This window comes from Drosophila suzukii, chromosome 3 (genome assembly GCF_043229965.1).
Source record: "Drosophila suzukii chromosome 3, CBGP_Dsuzu_IsoJpt1.0, whole genome shotgun sequence".
NCBI classification, from domain to species: Eukaryota; Metazoa; Arthropoda; class Insecta; order Diptera; family Drosophilidae; genus Drosophila; species Drosophila suzukii.
The window spans coordinates 5,660,163-5,680,177 of NC_092082.1; the positions used below are offsets into that span (position 1 = coordinate 5,660,163).

Here is a 20,015-nt window from a genome sequence, read left to right on the forward strand (position 1 = left end):
GGTCTATGCATGTGCGTCAATGGCGATGGTCTCGTGAGGAGCAAAAGATTCAGGAACCATGTATAATTTAAATAAATTTAAAAAGTATGTTTAAGAAATGCCACCCTTTATTGAGTAGCACCCTAGTTCTCAGAAGTATATTGTATTCTGTACAGAATGGTATATTTTAAACATGTAAGCAATTATTCTTATACGTCCCATTTTTAAAATAGCAAAAGAGTTATTTCAAACCTTACGCTCACAATACTGAACCTTTTTCATTTTAAGACCAAATGTTCTCAATTTGAGAAATTACTGCTTCTTCTTACTTATTCGAGAAAAAACGTTCTTGAAATCAAGACGAAATAACTCTCAAGATTATTTTTCGAGACAAAGCGATCTTAAAAAATATATGACAATCTTAATTTTTTAAAATACAAAAGTACTCTTGAAAACCAAAACCGAAATTCTTAAATTTGAGATTAAGTATTTCTCGGTTTTAAGAAGTTGATGGCTCACTTTTGAGACTGTTTAGAATCGATTATTTTTATCTATTTATGGATTGAATTATACAATATATGTGTAAGCCAAACTAAATTAATAAATAAACTTAAAAATTTATTAAATTTAAAAATGATTTCCTTTTAACAACAAACATTTTAGTTTAACTCTTTGTTTTATAAGTACGTACTTGCAGACAGAAGTTCTCACAAAAGAATTATTAATATAGTTATCTTTAAGATGCAAATTTACTCTCACGCTCCCATCCCTAATTCCCCAACACATGTGTCACATAACCTGAAGACGTTTACAAATGAATTAGGCCAGTCCATCGATGGCTGCTCAGAGCGCAGGCGCACAGCTTGAGGTCGTGGCAGAAATACAAAGCGAAAACGTCATGCCAGACACAGTGACGCAAACCACATGCTGACTTTTTCCAATTTTCCACGGCAGCCCCATCCCCATCAAAAATGCGTCCAGGCTGAAGAGAACTGAGATCAAGCGAAGGCATTCCTAATGCAAAACGTGTGGCGGCGACACTTGCCCACGTTCGCATGTGTTTGTCAGCTGTCTGTCTTTGTAACAGACCCCGGGAACTCAACTCATCTCATAACATCCAGCCCGCTACAAATGGTTTTAAATTAATAAGAAAATACAGTCGCTGACAGTAAGTGAAGTGTGACATACTTTTAATGTGATTACAAGTCAAAACTTGCGTCGAATGCTGATGAGATTACAAAGAAAACGTCGCCACCAAAAAGCCAATTAGTTTTTCCCACCATTTTCAACCCATCGACGATGGAATTACAATGTGTCAGAGGAAAGAAACAATCAAAGAGTGTCCCGCACTCATTTCCTTTTTCAAATGCGCTTCCATAAACGACTGCCACTTTCAGCTCTCACATCGTAAAGTCCATTTAAATCCCACCTCTGCGCTTTTACCTTGGGGCAAACTCAGTTAGCAGAGACCATATCAATAATTCCGAACTTGCGGCGAACATAAAAGTCAAGAACTTAATTTCCAGCTGCTGTCATTTTAAAAAACAATATTCGGTTTTATGACTTCTTCGTTTGGCAAGCGTACCAGGAACAACTTTTCGATATCCGTGGCTATATCCGGTCTGGAAAACTCACACCGACAAACACAGATGGCTGGCGACTGCCACTTTGTTGGCTTTGTGTAAAGTCGCAGCTTAAAACAAATAAAATGCGAATGAAAATGTATTTTATGCATGTTGATGCTGTCGTCGTCGTCGCCGAGTCGAGTTCATTGTTTTTGCTGGGACAACAGAAAGGCACACACACACACACACTGTTCCACCTGCACACACAACCAAATACTACACACTACTACATACAGGCCACAAGGATTCTGGGATGCACACGTGATGTTTGCCCGCCTGCAACTGCAACAAAAAGCGAGCTGCTTCTGCTCTAAACTGCTTAGCTCTCAAGGAAGTGGCTGCAACAGTGTCTTCGAAGTGCTGAAACCCAAGGCGATTTGTCTTGATTCGTGGAAGGGATCAGCTGCACAAGGAGCTAGTTAAATAGATTAGTCTAAGGCGAGAATAAACACACGATTAACCATAAAAACAAAGACAATCAGCTACAAAAATATGGATTTTCCATATTGTATTTCTCAGATTTTTAAAATATTATATTTCAAAATATTTTATCTAAGTAGATACCAAATATACCAATATAGATAACAAAAATACCAGGGGTATATAATAAATGATAACATAAAGACAGTTTTGGTATTAAATGCCTTATTGGAGGTTTAAGGGCTAAGAAACAAAATAGTTCTTCAGCTTCATGCTTACAAGATCTAACATTTTTCATTTTAAGATTAACTATTCTTAAATTTAGAAATGGCTATTTCTTCTTACTTATTCGAGAAGAATCGTTCTTAAAATCAAGTCTAAAGCAATATTAAAGAAGAGATGACAGAAGATCTGATTTTTTGATTAAATTCAGTTCAATTAAATTAAAGGTTATGATTCGTAAAAATATTTTTCAATTTGTATGAAATTTAAGTATATCTCCAATCCTGTACAGTTATTTATAAGCCTTATAAACCCATCCTAAACCCATTTAACCACTATGCACATCTCGTATCTGAAGCTTATCAGGTACCCGTAAGATCTATTTGCGGTTTCTTGGGTTTGGTTTGGTTTAGTTTCTGTTTCTGTTTGGTTTCGTGTGCCCGGGCTTGTTTATTTGTTAGCATGGAGCAACGCAGACGTAGACAGAAACGTTGCTTTTCCTCAAGCGGCTGCTGCAGCGTTTACATTTGCCCAAGTTGGGCAAATAAAGTCGTTAAGCGGAAGCTGGGAATGATCAGAGGGGCGAGATAGGAGCGGCAACCAAGTAGCAACTTGCATTATCTCGATGGTCATGGCCATGCGATGTTGTCTCCTCGTTCTCGTAGTGCTTTTTCAGTTAATGCTGCCAATTCCGAGAGCAGCGTACAACTGACATGATAAACAAGCTAAACATGCCAAAAGATGTCCTGGCCACTAGGAAAACTACTACTATTGCAGAGAGAAAAAATGTATCGTTTAAGCTTAAATAGATTTTATGGATTGTAATGTATAAATTCGTAATTAATAATACTCACAAAAAAAAAATCTGAATCCTTTAAAATTTTAAGTGGAGTAGAGGAATAAATTAGTAAATCTTCTTCTTAAATTCATAGAGGTTTTTATTAGAGAAGGAAGACCTTATAAAAATATTAATACAAAAGTTAAATGTATGATATATTGATATTCGTCTTTAGTACTGATCTATGTAAAACTAGTATTATTTTTTTCTCTTTATGAAAATCCTGCTCCTCCCTTTTCATTCGCCTGACAGCTCTTTTTTCCTGTCTGTCGCTGTTTTGCACATTTATCCTGTCCCTGTTAGTGACACCTTCTTTGTCCCCCCGTGTTTTGTCTGCATGTCACTCTTCATTCGCCGCCCCACCCCCACTTTCTCCACCCGGCTTTCTCCAATGCCCCCGTCCATATGAGATTCAAAGCAACTGCTTCCCCTAAATTTTCCATCCCACACATTTGCTTAAAACGTGGAAATTGATTTTCTATTTTGTTGCTGGCGAGTTTTCCTTTCGGTTCGCCTGCTTTTTTCCCTCTGCAGCGATTGTCAGTGTCAGCTACACGTGATTGAGTCTTATCTTTAGTTTTGTCACTTCAACGCTGGCAGCTACTTTAAATGTCAGCACTCGATGGAAGACCAGGAGCTGTGGCAACTTCCCACTTCCCCCGTGTTCATTCCATTGAGTCCATTTACCAACACGTGCTGTTTTGGCGAATTTTCCTCCTTTCCCCCGATGAAGGAAAAAGGGGTGAATGAGGTGCCATTGCTTTCCCTATCCCTATCCCTATTGCAGTGTCAAAAGGGCTTAAGGGGCGCGTGTGCTGCATTTGTGGAATCTAAAGGGTGAAAAGATAGGGTCCCCTCTTTGTTAAGTGCAACACATGTTGGCACTTTGTTTTTGGATTTACTCGAGAGCTTGTCTTAACCATTCCGGTAATTTTATAAAGGAAGTGTCGGCGACAAAGGTAGTGCATAAATTACCTCCAGAACTTCCGGTTGGAGGATAATGGAGTTATTACAAAGGTAAAGGTGCTTTTTGCTAGAAGGTATTTTTATACACCTTTTGCGGAAATTGGTTTACATTTTATATCTCAATTTATTTGATCAATTTGGCAATTTAAGATGTTTTTCTATAACTTATTCTGCATATTTTATTTAGCAAAAAAAAAGAAACATTTTTATTGTTAGCTATTTTATATGCCTAATTTATTCTTTTTTAAATATTTAAATCATTTAAGCTTTGTTGATTGAATCCCCCCGTTAATTGATTATCCTGGAAATCTAATTTCCATTTTTAAAGCGTGCTCTAAATATTGTTTTCAAAATTGACAACGGTTGTGTAGTATTTTTAAGGCTAAAAACTGTAAGTGTCCACCATTTGACTTGTTATCTAATTTTTAATAAACATTTTTTATAAAGCACCTCAATATTACCTTCTTCCCACCTTTGTTGATTGAATCCCCCTCCCTAAAAAATCACTTTCAAACAATTTGGCCAAAAATATTTGCTTACACATCAACAGGAAGTGCTTTTCCTTCCTCCCGGAAGAAGCCACGAAATTTTCCTTCGGCCACCACAAAGTTTGTTTTAAGCCTGTAAAAACCTGGGGAAGGACCCCAGCGCAAATAACGCAACGACATTGCCTAGAAGTTTGGGCCCCCTAACGCAATTTTTATGCCGCGTCCGTCGTTTTTGTCGCTTTGGGAGCCATTAACGAGCAGCGACTGTCGGCCCACTCACGCGCATTATGCTTTAAATTTATGTGATTAATAAATTTCCATAATTTCGGGATACAGCATTTTTCGAGCCTCCAACGGACGAATGTCCTGTCTGTCAGCAATTTGGCCCACTCCCCAATGCTTCATTTTTTGGTTAATGGCCGCCGAGATTGTCCCAGATGAAAATTAAAGATTTCTCTGTTGAATGTAGAGCATTTTCATCAGTTGATTTTCTTTTTTTTTCTTTGCCTAATGGTTTTGGTTTGTGAGGGTATTAAAATAAATTAGAGCGCTTAGTTTTGGTGGCTGAGCAAATGAATAAAAATTAGTTTGCAGACCATAAAAAATTAGGGCAGCTTAAAGGGGATTCGGGATTCGGGATTCCCCTAGAGATGGGGTGAGCAAAAGCCGGCACTCAGTGAAATTTATGACAGCTTACGCACAATGCATAAATCCTAGCAATTGTGTGCGATTTTTAATGCTAGTTAAATCGACTGAAAATGACAGTTTAATGATTGACATGCGCCGTTGCCGCCGCAGTGGTTGCCACTGTACAGTGAACCCCGTTCGGGGTATCCTTTTTTGCTCCCCGTAGAAGCATTTCAAATGAATGTCAACTGTCTCTCCGTTCGTCCGAATGACGAATACACTCGTTAAAGGGCATACGCCGGAATGAGTCCGGCTATTCTACAATTTGTGGAGCGGAACGAATCGCGGCAGGGGGTTAGTCGGGTACTCGGTTGCCCGGTTGGCAGGGCACTTCCCATAGTTGGGCAGGGCAGTCTCTAGACCCCATAACGCCCACTTGTCAGTTGTCAGTGGCACAAACGCACCCGGCAACTGGGTACTACGAACGGCGAACTGGAAACCGGGAACATCGTCATCATCATCGTCATCGCCAACGCATCACCATCATCCACATCAATGTCAATGTTTATGACAGGCGCAGAGGATTAGCGGGTTACCCATTCGGAACCGTTTTAACCCTCCGTGCGTATGCTTTCGGGAGGTTGAGGGTGCGGAGTTATGCAAAATGCGCATTGCTCTGATATGTACACTCGGAGAAATTATCATATGACACGGTTGACTGAGCCGGCTGGGTTAAGATGGGGCATATAAAATGTATGATTGATGGCCCAAGACAAATATGTCAGATCCTTGGATCAAACGCCTTTTCTTTCATCAACATTTTAAATTAATTATAGTAGGCATGGGAAAGCAATAGTTCTAACGAATTTTTAAAAATATTATCAACTAAAATAATTACATACTCAAGAAATTATGGAAAACAAGAAAACCTCAGATGAGATATTTTATATCCGTTTTTAATCCAGGTTTTTATATTAATCTAGCAATGTAAAACATAAAGAAAAAAGTAATTTAAAAAAATCCTTAAAAGTTTAACATAAAATTGTCAGTCTCTTTAGACAGAAGTATTATTATTATCATTTCTTTGAAGCTAGCCATAATAAGAAATAGAGAACTTAGCATTTTGACTGCAGCGTGATTAATGATCCTTCGGGGATTTATTGTCAACAGTAAGATAAGGACTCAAATCTTTTAAATTTAATGAATTTTCCCAGTGATTTACGATTTATTTTATATTTTCTCCAACTGTAGCCACAAGGTTCGTCACTCACTGTCTCCATTTCGAGCTCCCGCGACTGCATTGCGCTTGTCAATCAGCGCCCCTTGTTGAGAATGACGAAAAGTGCATAATGTGGGGGTCATTCCAGTGGGAGTTGCGGAATGGGGCGGGGATGGGATCGGAATCGGGGTTGGGGGCACAATGTGTTCAAGTGGCCTGCGGAATAAATCATGCGTGCTGACCGAACGACCTCCCACCATTGAATTCCAACTTCAGACTTCAGAATACGGACGACAAATGCGACCACACTTGAAGTCGCATTAAGCGAGGAAGTAACGAGGGCTCAGTACGTACACAGAAAACAATTATCAAGTAAGTTGGGATACCTTTTTTAATTTTTCAAACCAAAATGGATCTCAATAGGTAGCAAAATGGTATTAATTTAAATGGTTAAATCCTAAAATGGTGTATTAATACTCGATTTTAGAACCATTTCTAATATTTTATTCTTTCTCTGCACCCCATCTATATATCTGCCTTCCGTCACCCCCGCCTCAATCATAGCTGACTTATCTTATTGTTGATAAATGCTGCATTTCATTTCTGTACGACTGTGGTTGCTGCTCAATTGTTGTCTGTATGTGGCATGAAAATTCGACAAAAACTCACTTGAGACAAATTGTGAATTCGTTTGAGGAGCATCTACTTGAAGTGCGCTTAGCACAAATTTGTTTTGTTATGGAAAATGTTTTATTAGCAGCCGGTGGTGGGGGGTATTACTTCTTGGGGAGGTTGCTTGGAGACTGTCGCGTAGGCGTTTGATTCAGGCGGCTAGATGAAGATTAATTGCGTTCTACAAAAAGAGGCCAACGGAGAGGTCACCCAATAAACACGTATATTTCTATAGGAGCTATCTCATATCGAGTTGCAAAGCCTGTTAACTGGAGCGGAATAAGCTTAAAACATTTTGTAAGAGCTGCACATGGTTACCTTTGACATCCGCGATGACATAATCTCATCGCGATATGGTGACCGTGAGATAAACATCGCAAAGGTATCATTACAGGAGATTTGCAGTCATGACAACAAGGGGGAGGCCGGGGTAATATATTTATTTCGAGGGTTGCAAAGTCAGCCAAGTGAAAAACAAGCAGGGCACACGTGGACAGGACACACGCCAATTTGGGGGAGAGACGCACTCCAACTATACCATCCCAGCCAGCAGTCAACAGAAATTATAATAACAGTAATTACCAGCAAACCAACAGACCATCGGGGTCCTCGAACCCAAGGTATAAGGGGGAAAAAGGTACTAAGGGAAAACTTACGTGTTTCCTACAATCAAATTTATAACTCAAGTGCAGGACAACACCCCACTATACCAAAGCAACAGGAAGTGGCGGTACAACCGCCGTGCACTTTAAAAAATATCTTGAAATCACAACTTAAATTATGATTTAAAATATAGTCAGGGAACATCGTAGGATGTTTATTTATTTAATGGGAGTTTTGGAAAAAGATGCCTATAAGAAGTATGAACATAGATAAAAGTTCTTACTGTCATTTAAATTTAAACTCTAATTTTCTAATCTCACCACCTTTATAGCTTTCAGGGGTTTAGTTTTCAGAAGTTATAATACTCCAGTAGCTAAACTTATAGTAACAACTCCTCAATGCCATACCGACTATTCTCTCAGTGTAATAATCCACCCCCAAGAAAGGATTCGAACTAGGAATAGAAATCGGAGTCTATATAAAAGTTAGTTGCATGTTTCGCTTGTTGCAGTCGTAGCCGCTGATAAATGGGCCACGTGCCTTATCATCCGGGAATATAACAAGCGGCGGACGTAGGACATGTAAAAATAGAGCAGATCACGTACCCCTCGCGAACCAAACCCCTGATTATGCAGCCGGGCGAAATAGATGCGCGCCGAACACGAAAACCAATTTGTAAACGACAAATGCAGACAGGCCTTTGCGAAGGGGAAGTCCCCGGCAGGCCACTAATGTGGCATGCAAACACACAAATGCATTCAAAATAACGCCAATAATAATAAACTCGAATCGAAAGTGCAAACAGCGAACTTTCGAAGGAGACAAATGGGGAGGAGAAGGCATAACCTTTGGCTTGAAGTTCACTGCAAAAAAAATTGACAACAAGATCCACTGTCTCGAACTAAAATTTACTTACTTATATTATTTATTACTTAAAATGGATTTCCCCACTTTGTAAAACAAATTCTTGACATTTTTGGATGATATCAAATATTGACTTGTAAATTTGTAGATATTTACCAATTCCAAAATTAAATGTCTAGAAAGATGACGAGCCTCCAATTTGATTTGATTAAATACTTGGAAATCTAGATTTATATCTGCTTATTGGTATCCTTATTCCTTTATCTCATTTTATCTTTTTTCTTATTTTCATATCTCTGAGACATCAAAATGTTTTTATTCTGCCCTCAAAATCATGGTTATAAAAACAATCTTTCTGTGAGTGAAACCTTCAAGGATCCCCTCTAAGTTGCGGGCATCCCCAAGGACTTTGGTTACTGTTCAGAACATTCCCCCGCCACAGGAAATTCAATCCTGCGCATCCCCCCACCCCCATAGAGCTCACCTTTTATAGGGCTTTCATCAATTTACGGTCTGTTTTTTTTCATATTTTACCAATCAGACAAAGCGCGTGTCCCGAGAACGTTTTGAATTAATTTAATGCCCTGTGCCTGCTGCCAGATGATGGCCCAAAGACCATGTCGCGTCAACATCATAATTCAAAAACTTCATTCGAAAACATGACGTTTTCATTTCGGCACGCGTCCCACCCAAAAGCGAAAAAAAAGATCCTTTTATTCATTCATTTGCTCGGCCAGAGGGTTGGAAAAGTTGCCACGGTGTGAAACTCGCCAGCGGCGCTTTCATAATCATAATTTCATTCCGCCTTTAAGTGCTGAGAAATTGTTTTTATGTTTAGTTTAATTTGCAGTTTTCAGCTGAGACGAGGGTGAAGCCTAAATGTGACCATGTCATGCAAAAAAAATGTTATACAACTAGGAATGCACTTGGAAAAAATAATAAAAATGTCTTGAGGTTGAAGATACTTTCGGGAGAGTTCTGTCCTAAAACGAAATAAAATCGATTATTAAGTAGTCTTCGATATGAGGTCAACAGCTATAGCTTATGGATGAAATCAAGAAGAAAGTATTCTTGAAATCAAGAACGATTCATACTGAAATCAAGCTGAAATATATACTTTACTAAAATAAATAATGACTTACTATTGAAAACAACAGTGCCTATGAATTCGAGAGCGATTATGCTTAAATTCAAGAAGATGTCATCTATTCAAACTTTTCCAAGTGCACAAAATGCAACAAGAGCTGCGATCCTGAGTCTGTGGCTTTTAGTGTCATTCGGCTTGGTCGGCTGTCAGGCATGAAATTGCAGACTAAAGTCGTCATAGACATGGGGTTGAACCAGACAGGGTCCTGTCGGGCTTGGTGGTTTCTAATAGACCTGATTGATGACTCAGCCGGGTGGCATATGTTCTGCCAAAGTTTACGGCCAAGTTAAGCCCGAGAGCAGCTGCTAAAAGCCAGCCAGGTCCCCTGGGGCACTAAGCTTTAAACTTGAAAAAAAAGTTGAAACTCTAATGCCACATAAGCTGCCATTAAGGCATTGCCGTCAGAACCACACCCACCATTAAAAATGAATAAAAATCAATTTAATAATTTAAGCTAAAGACTTTATCAATTAACGGCGGTGACAAGAGACCACAGACTAAGCCGCAGGACATCAGAGGCGGACTCCATTATCCTGGCAGGAGGGGTGTGGTCAGCCAGCAGGCCAGCAGATGAAGCAATGGAGCGGAAATCGAAACCAATAAATTTCACAAGGCTGGGAAATTATGAAAATCCTAATTGAAGCGGGGAAAATATCCTCCTTCTTCTTTAAGTCCTTCCTATCCTTCTTTTTGTATCGATTTACCTGGCTGGCGAGCAGGATATCTTCATGGAGGCGTTGGCTGCTAATAGCATTTCTAATTGGTGGGCAGGCGGCTGCTTTTCCCAGTACTATAATGCGGTTTTCTTTTGATCATGTTTAATGCAGGACACACACGATCTGAGTTCCAGATAAATGGTCACCACAATCAAAAGTATCTCATATTTAATGCGAAATATGTGGGTCAAATAAAGAATTATTATAGGGAGGTACTACATATTAAAAGCCACTTAAAATTTAAGAAGACTTATATTTATAATTTCTATATCCTATAAATCAAAAATAAACTGTTTATGAAGAATAACCGAATCAAATATTTATTGAACCCTATTCAAATTTCTAAGATCTGTCTCCAGCCAATATATTTGCGCCTACCCATTCAAATTGAGGCTGTCAATTTTTTAAACACCAAAATCTTGATAAAAAGCCATTCCTACCCTAAACCAAATAAAAACTTTTATCAAAAAGCGACCAAAAAAATTGGAAAGAAAGAGGAAAATCAGCAAATAATAAGCGAAGTGTCGCGCTTGATTTATGTGATTTGTTTGCCGCTTTTGGAGAGTAGGTGCCAGGACTCGTGTGGGTGTGTAAATGTGCCTTTAATGGCGCTTTGTCATCATCAACATTTGTCCTTGTGCCGAGTGCGTAGCCGCCAGGCAGCAGGATATGATTTATGCCCTCCATTTCTAGGCGCCCACATATGTGTAGTTTGCTGTTGGGCGTTATTTTTTTTGGGGGGAAACCACAGGAAAAGCCGCTGCTAACTTGGCTTACTGCGGGTTTTTTATTCGACTATGAACTTTTTCCGGCTTTGTCGGCCTAATGACAATTTCTCATATGATTTGCTGGTGTAGGGACTTCCCCGATGGCTTGATAATAGGGAAAAAGTCCAGGGACCTAATCATAATTTATATAGGTTTTTGCTTACGCCTTGTATTTGTGTGGCTTGATTTATGTGAATGCCTAGTTGCCGTTCATCTGATGCGATTTTAATGTGCTGGTCCGAGCCTTTGGAAAGTTTCCTCAATTGATGGACTTTGATTTGAACCCTTGGGCACTGAGTATCGAGTGATTGATTCGATGGCTTTTCTTCAATTGCAGTCGCATTGCCAGCTTAGAATGCATTTTTCTTGATTCTTTACTCGTTTGGCATCTGTGCGGCAGGGGTCGTAAATCATATTTCTCTTGACATTTCAACTCGGTCCCAATTGAGAGTATCTCCTCGAGATGCATTGTTTACATAAGCCAATTTGATTACGCTCCGTTGACAATTGAATGGCAAGCCAATCAATCACAACTATTCTCGACTTGGCCCAGAAACAATGAGTGCATAAATCAGGGCCCAATGCAGTTGAAATAGTTTTCGCAATTGAAAGCCAGTCGATGGACGCGTATGCGGATGCGGATTCTCCGTCCGGGTCAATAAAGTAATTGAGACTGGCGCCGCGGAGGCGGAGGGCAAAAGGATAAACAAACAGGCCAGGAGACGCCGGAGTGCTCGAAAGGGGTTGCAAATGGATGCGGGCTCTGCATTTATGCAAATGATATAGAACAGGGATCGACCAGATACAGTTACCCGCTCTATATGAGGTAGGGGATCATCCTAGGGATGGCATCGTGACTTGTTTTGGGTAAAAACATTAATATATTTGGGTTTATCTTATGAAAACAAGAGTCTATAGGTATTTCTTATTCATGTTCTAGTACAAGATCTATAATAATAGATTCGGTAAAATATCAAAACTTGTTATGTATACAAAATTTACATTTTCAATAACCATCCCATCTAAAAATAATACAGAGTTCAATTAAGTATCAAATATATTTGAAAATCTTTATTTGTTAATCCTCACAATGTATTATTTTAAATATTATATACCCCTATACCATTTCTATTTTTCACGTTGCCATCGCTAAATTATTTGGGTTGCGATGCCGTTGGCTGACTGAATGACAGCGAGGTAAACACAATATTTACACAGCCAGAAGCCGGGACCAGCTCGCATTTAAAAGACATCAACACGAAAGGGTTAAAACGATGCATTTGAATTACCAAAATAAACATGAAATACAAAAATACGAAAATACTTTAGAACCCCGATCAGGGTCGAGGCGTTCGACTAAAGGGGTTAATTGGACCGCTTGCCATATCGCGCATCCAAGAGATATACTGACTGACTGACAAGTCCCTCGTCGAAGGTCTCACTCTGCTTATGACAGCTGTCTAAAAGTCTTCTCGTGTATCTGGCACTGTTGTTTTCGCCTTTCCTCGGCTCGAGAATTATGATTGGGGCGCGGTTCATTAAACACGAATTTTCGTATTTTCTTTTAATTTACTTGCCCCATTGTTGACTCGTTTTTGGCCAGAAAGGACTGCCTGCTGACAGCAGCATTTAAATTGGCCATTGTGCCAAAGGATATGGTAGATATATACAAGGTATATTCGAATCGAAGTACAGGTAGTTGGGAACCTAGAACGCAGAACAATCGAGCAGCTGCTCTAGAGGAGTACGGGAATTGACTTTGCTGACTCTGATTGTGTGTGTTGCATGTTGCGGTTGATAGACGGCGACACGGGCACAAAGGGAAAACTCATTATTTCTCGTTTTGTTTTCCATTGCAACGTCATTAACTGCTCGGTGTTCCTTGCCTGCTGATTCGATGCTATAAATTCCCCTAGAGCGGTGCCAAAAATTTCATTTAGGTCTAGGTCTAGGCCCCTGGTTCCTGGTCCTTGAACACCACAATGGGCCAGGACTCACCCATCATCCTGACAGCGGCGCTCTCAGACAGTCAGGCACTTCTTTTTGTTTGGTCCCTTTTTTCCTTTTTGCAAATTCTTTGTTCTAGTTTTTGGCATTGTTTCCGATTTTTTCACTAGCTGTGCAGCCTTGAAAAATTGTAGAAAAAATAGCCAAGATGAGCACTCGGCGGCTGCAAGGACATTCTCATTGCTTTCCACTTGAAAATCGCATTAAGCGGATTCCGTTTCGCGCTTTTGTCTGGCTGCATTTTTCACTCATCAGATTTTCTTTTTTTCTCTTGGCAAAAGGCGGCTTAGGGGAATACGGGATATATGTGACATTTTGCCGGGGATTAGGTCATAGGTGAGTCTGATGAGATAACAAGAGGCGTGTGTGGGATGTGCTACTGAAATCTGCAACAAAGGACTATGAGAGATTTCTTCTTTTATGGCAGAAAAACCTCTGGCAAATCGGGAAAACTTTTTCTTCTGCTGGGCAAACAAATCAGAATCGTTTGGGCAAACTAAGTCAAAGTTTATTTCATTTCACTAAAAGGCCTGTCCACTTGCTCCATATGTCCTCGAGGATAACTCAATTTCCACTGATTACCCTCATGAGTCACTTCAAACGAGAAGGAGAGTCCTATCTCTTCCACCATCTTCAGTTTGTTTGCCTGTCTGTGTGGAAATATATTTTTATGTCAAAATTTCATTAGTTCCAAACAAACAGGAGGCGCCCATATCGAAAATTACAAGTCGCACTTCCTGCGAAACGGAACGGGATTTTCGGGTCTGGGAAAAATATCAAATTACATCCTCGCTCATATTCAAATGTTCCAAGGAGGAGTGAAGGAAAAGTCTGGGCTCTGAGGGCAGGCAGCTGCTGCTGCGAGGGTCGGGCCATTAATTTCCACAGGAAAGGCGACGGCTAAGTAAAGGATAACAAGCCTAACGACTGCACATGTCTTCATCTTGATTATGCCGCATCCTGGCGGCAAACGCACACGTACCAGGACCTCTCAACCTCCGAACCTCTCTATCTCTAGTAAATGCACCTTTACGGGTCGCGCCCGAATGTCGCGACAGGAGATGGGGGAAGGTCCCAAGTCTTATTCAAAATCGGTCTCCGGTTCGGGGCATATTTTTTATGTCTAAGCTGCAAGTGTGACATTCTCACTTGGCCATGACACCTACTGTGTGGAGCAGGCGCATCCTTTTTCCTTTTGAGAAATTGTCACACATTTGTTCTACCCGGGGAAATATAACTCTGGGCCTCGTTGGCTCTCTCCAATTTCACATGATTTGTGTTCCCATCTTTTGTAGTTCATTAATCTTCGGTGGGTTTTCCCCAGTATATGAAGTTTCCAAGCTGGTAGCATATCAGCCAGGAAAATTGGGTCACTAAGGCAGACGTTAGTTGGTAGTGCAGGTCATTAAGGGCTTACAAATAAGAATTTCGTTAGCCCCAAGGGAAGTAAAACTAGTTTGTGAGATGTAAACCTTCTAAATCTTAAAGTAACTCATATGTATATAATATGATATTTTATGATATGAAAAAAACTGTCTGGTTAAAGAACTCTGTCTAAAGTTCCATGGGCTTCCTCTGCAAAAAAGATATATTACCCAGTTTATTATTTACTTTAAACATCTTCTCACATGTCCTTATATATAGGTACACTTTGAAACTCCATTAATTTTAAAAACTTATTCTGCGCCCCTCTGCTGCTTTGACATTCAAATAATGATTTGTAACCTCTAAGCGTTATCATCCCATTTCCAATCTGTTTTGCTTCGCTATCGTTCCGGAATAATCGCTAAAATTCGGCAAACCCCCTGAGCAAACTTCGGGCAGCTGTTCGCACTCTCGGGATCCTATCTCCTACCGTATCTCTTGACAACCCAAAACAAAGGAAAACGGCACCTTCAGCAGCACACTGCGTCTATCACAGATTTTCCGATCGCGATAACACTTCACTACTTCCGGGAGATGGAAAAAAAAGAGAAGGGAAAGGGTCTCTGAACAAAGGTCTGTAACCGCAAAACGCCATATCAGAATTTTCTCTGGCCTGCTTTTCAGTTTTTCACGCTAGGCTGCGAGTTTTCCAGTTCACCATTTTAATGGGCATGAAAAAAAAAAACCGAACCACTCGATGCGATGCGGTCCTTTCCTATCAAGCACACATATAATAAAAATAATAAAAAAGAGACCCTCGTACGCCAATTACGATTTATTTGTCCGCTCTGAAGTATGGAGGTAAATAAAGCCCCTAACCCCGATCCAGGGTACCTCTATCAAAAAATGCTGTGCATTAAATGCGGAGATCTGTGGTCGTGTTCCACCTTATCGAGCACTACGGCCCGGGCTCTTTTTGTGGTTGATTTCTGTGCATAAATTTGTACGCTGCGCTTCGGGAAAAACAGGGTCACACTTCGCTATCACAAACTGGCATTTTGTCACGTTTTTTATGGTGCGTTTTCGGGTTTTCCTCCAGCGTTTTTCCAGCGATTAAGTGTATCATGCATCCAAATATGCTCATTTAATGCGCACTTGGTCGTGGTCTTGGTCTTGGAATTCTTTTTTTTAGTAATTGCCGTACAGGAAATTAGTTATTCACATTGGGTTGTGCTTAATTTATGCATCGCTATAATTGTTTGTGCTGCTGGAAAATCGTTTTCATTGTTCGTGTGCGGGGCAAAACGGAAAGTTCTCGTTAATGTGGGCGTTATCGGAATCATTACGTACAAGAAAAAAGAAAACAAACATTTCGGGTAGGGGGATAAACTCCATATATTTGATATGTAACGAAACGTGTGAGAAATTCCCAAAAAAATACAGCGGGCTTTTTTATATCAGAAGAAATGTGAGTGGGCGGGGCGGCTGGGAAAAGTAAAGTGAAAGAAACTTTGATAAATGACTGATTGATCGGGAAGCGCTAACTAAAGAAAATCTCGGTTTTCCCGGGGGCAGGCACTAAAACCATGTTAAACAAAATTATCGGCGGGACAAGTTAATGTCCTATAAAATATGAATAACGCAAGTTTACCGCTTCTTGGGAGCTAAATCAAAACAGAAATTAACAACAAAAATTATTCAAAATGCTATGCTATGTCTTCCTACCCCCCAAAAATAAAGAAAACCCAAAATGATTTATGACAAGGGGGCGGGCGAAAAAAAAGGGGGAAAAACGAAACGAAAACCGAAAGAAATAAAACAAGAACATTGAAAATCAACCAAAACGCAAGGCGCAGCAATTAAAAAATCCGTTGAACTTGCCGGCAGTCGTAAACCAAAACTGAAGATACAATACAGAGAACGGAAAACCCAAGATTCAAAATCCATTGCCCCATAGGCTTTGACAAGAGCAGAAAACAATTAAACTAAGATTTAATGGTTTTCACACATAATTTTGGAGGCTTGTATAAAATAAAGGATTACCAGAGAACCCAAAGCACTTCACTGCGATCTAGAGAATTCCAGACCACCCCTAACAAATCATTTATAAACATAATTGCTCGAATCACTTGAGAATCGGTTTACAGATAAAAGATAAATGTGGAGACTTTAAATGGGAAACAAAGACACCGCAGGCCAAATGTTTTTTCAATGGCAAAGCCACATGAAATATTTTTTGGAATAGCGATCGGAGAGGCTTTTCCACCAAACAAATTGTTTTTACCGCATATCTATAACTACGTTTTTAACACTTGCCATCGGGGACCTCCTGTCGCGCAGTGGGAAATGAAATTGGGCTCGTCTTTTGTCAATAAATATACATTTATTTTCCTTACGCGCTGCGACTATAAATTAAATCAGGAAAACCCAACGACCTGAACGACAATAACAAACAGAGAACCGAGATTCGAGAACCGAGAGTTTTCTTGTAGGCCATTTATTGCTCTCAATAATGAAGCCATTACATTCCGTTGAGGGGGTGTTATTGCAGTCGATGCTTAAGTGCAAATGGCCATTAAAAACAATTTAAGGGGCGGATCACCATTCTCGGCAAAAGCATTTAGAAATATTGCAAATTACTGCAAATAATTGACAAACATTAAGTGCCGACTGTCGAGTGGCGGTGGAAAATCATGGAGAGGAAAACTCAAGCAACAGCTGGCAAAATTTACACAACATTCACTTGGAAAAATCAAAGGCTCTTGGAGGAAAAAAAATTCTAGACTTGAAATTGATGTTATTGTGATGACAAATCAACCTCAGTGATGGAAAAGCTTTCTATCTAATGAAACTGCAATTCACACAGGAGCAAGGAGCAGTTTTTTCCCAGCTGCCGATGATGTCAGGGGGTTGCACTTGATTTATGTATTCTTTTCTTGGGAGTCCCGAAAGTGCTTTCTCATCGATACCATATACAATGGGATATTTTATTAAGCGCTGCAACCGAATTCAATTTTCGCAACTGTTGCCAAAATATCAGCTTAGCTAAGTGGAAGGTCGCCGGGTTGAGGGGGTGGTGATTTGTGCAGGGCGGAAAATTTGAACATTTGTTAAAGCGACTTATTAATGTTATAATCTAATTGTGATTTGCTCATGGTCCTGGCCTTGATACCCAGACATAAAAAATAATTTTTGCAGGAGGGTAGAATATGCGGGTAAAATATTCCCCGACCAGGGGTAAAAGACAACCAAATATGGGATTAATAGTAAGCTGATATGCGAGACACAAAAAAAATGGATTTTAGTTTTTATACTTGCATGATTTATTGAGGTGGGCGATCAGGTATTAACTGCAGCTGGCCGAAAACTTCCAAAAACTATACAAAAAACAGTTTCAATTAATTGGCAGCCCCAAACTCGATAGAAAACCCACAAGCCCCTTGACAACAGGAGTTCTCCGCTTACTGATGGCAGTTTCCTTCATCCTTTCGAAACGCTAATTAAGTAAACAAAAGGGGAAAACCTCTGAAGCCAAACCGGAGCAGCTCAATTAATAATAAAATGCGAAAATGAGAAAACGGGTGCAGGCCAAGCGGAGCTCGTAAACAAGCCACAAAAAAACTTGAACTCATAATTTCCGGAGGTGCTAATAAGTTGCAAAATTATTTTCAATGAAAATTGCTGCTGGAAAAACGGGGGGTAAAAGTTGCCAGGGCAGCCACAAAGTATAAAAAATTGACTTCAATTAAAGTGGCATAGTTGCCTGTATAAACAGCACACGGAAAAATGAAAAGCGCAAAACGAGAGCCAAAAGGATAATGATAATTACGGCCAGGGAAAATCAGGGGGAGGGGGGGGAGTGGTAGTAGGGCTTCAGGACTTTGGTTCCGACTGCTGAATGAGACTGCAAAGTTTTTGTGTTTATTTTATGCTCGTGCAAAAAAAGAGACCAGAAAAAGACGATGAAAGTTTCAATGCAGTGCGGCTGATAAAAAAAGGATAAAAAGGATTCCAGGCAGGAGGAAAATGCATCCCGGTGGGTGGCTATAGAGCAGCTACATACGATTACGAGGACGTTAAACAAATAAGCAAAAGGCAATGTGTAAAACCAGCACAGAGAACACACAGGCAAATGAAGAAGCCAAATGTGGAGCGCGCCTCATTGACGCACACACACACACACGCACACCTCAATGAGCAAGGACCTATTCAGGACACACGGTCGCGATCAGAATAATAGCAGTGAAAGCCGCTAAAGGGGTTTGCCTCCCTATTTAATTGTGTAAATGGGTCATCTAAAAAAATGTTTTTAAAATATTACCTATCTGTCAAAACAAATTTGAAATTAAAATCGAATGTATAATATAAAAGTGTCCTGACTAACCTTTACCCCTTGTTTAACGAATGAAAATTTTGGGTAATTGTGTTACTTAAGACTATTGCGTATAATATGTAATTCAAATAAACTCTGAAGATAGAAATAACAATCATGCTATCAATTTAATTTAAAAAAAAAACCTATTTTTTATTCTACAAAGATTAATAGCATTATCCTATAATTCAAATGAAATCTGACCATAAAGCTATTAATCTGTTAACCCTAAAGTGACTTAAATACTTGGTTTACTTGGTATTTGGTTTATATGGTTGTAAGATCCATTTTAATATAAATATAAAACATTCTTATGATCTTCCAAAAATGAATAGTGTTACTAATGGCGCTCAATTAAACACTTGATAAATTTAGAAGGTTGGTATCATTACTTTTACATAGATATACCATCTTGACCTCGACTATTTAAACGCCTTCCGTCAATAAAGAAATGAAAAGTCAAAAGTTGGCTGGCCTTTGGTCGCTTTTAGCTGCCACTGCTACCGCTCCCGATTCAGAATCAGAATCAGAATCTGCTGCTGATTCTGCTGCTCGCTGTCCAAAATGAATGACTCGCCAGCGGCCCAAGTTTCCCGCACCTTCCTCCCTCCCCCTTCCTATAAAGGGGCACTGGCGCCAACCCACCAACCACCCAACCACCACCCACTGGGGACTCAACTTGTTGAGGAGTGACAGACCCACTCACTCGCCCGCTCGTCCGCTCACCAACTCACTCACCGAATGAATGACTGACTGACTTTCCTACCCTCAAGGTTCATCGTCAGTCCGTCAGTCACTCAAACTCGCATTTCATTCCATTTCCATTTCATTCACTTTGCCTGCCTGCTGCCCAAAACAGCCACGTCTCGTCTTTCATGTCGCTGCTTCTTTTTGTTTCAGTGTAGTTTCCGTCGGTTGTAGTAAATTTTTCTCATTTCGCTTTTTGTTGGAGTGGTTTTTATACCCGGTATTTGTAGTTAGCAGGAGTATACCTGATTTCATTTGGTTTAAAGTGAAGTGAAAGGTATTATAGACCTTTAAATTTGTCTATTCTGAGGGATTCTAAAGAACAGGATTATATTTTAAGTACATGTAATGATTTTCTTATAACTTATAAC

General features: G+C 39.8%; 1 protein-coding gene across 1 annotated transcript in view; it reads right to left on the reverse strand.

The window, feature by feature from the left end:
* Positions 1-20,015, reverse strand: part of LOC108012509 (larval cuticle protein 65Ab1) — a 218,541-nt gene that overhangs the window by 179,049 nt on the left and 19,477 nt on the right. The window lies entirely within an intron of this gene.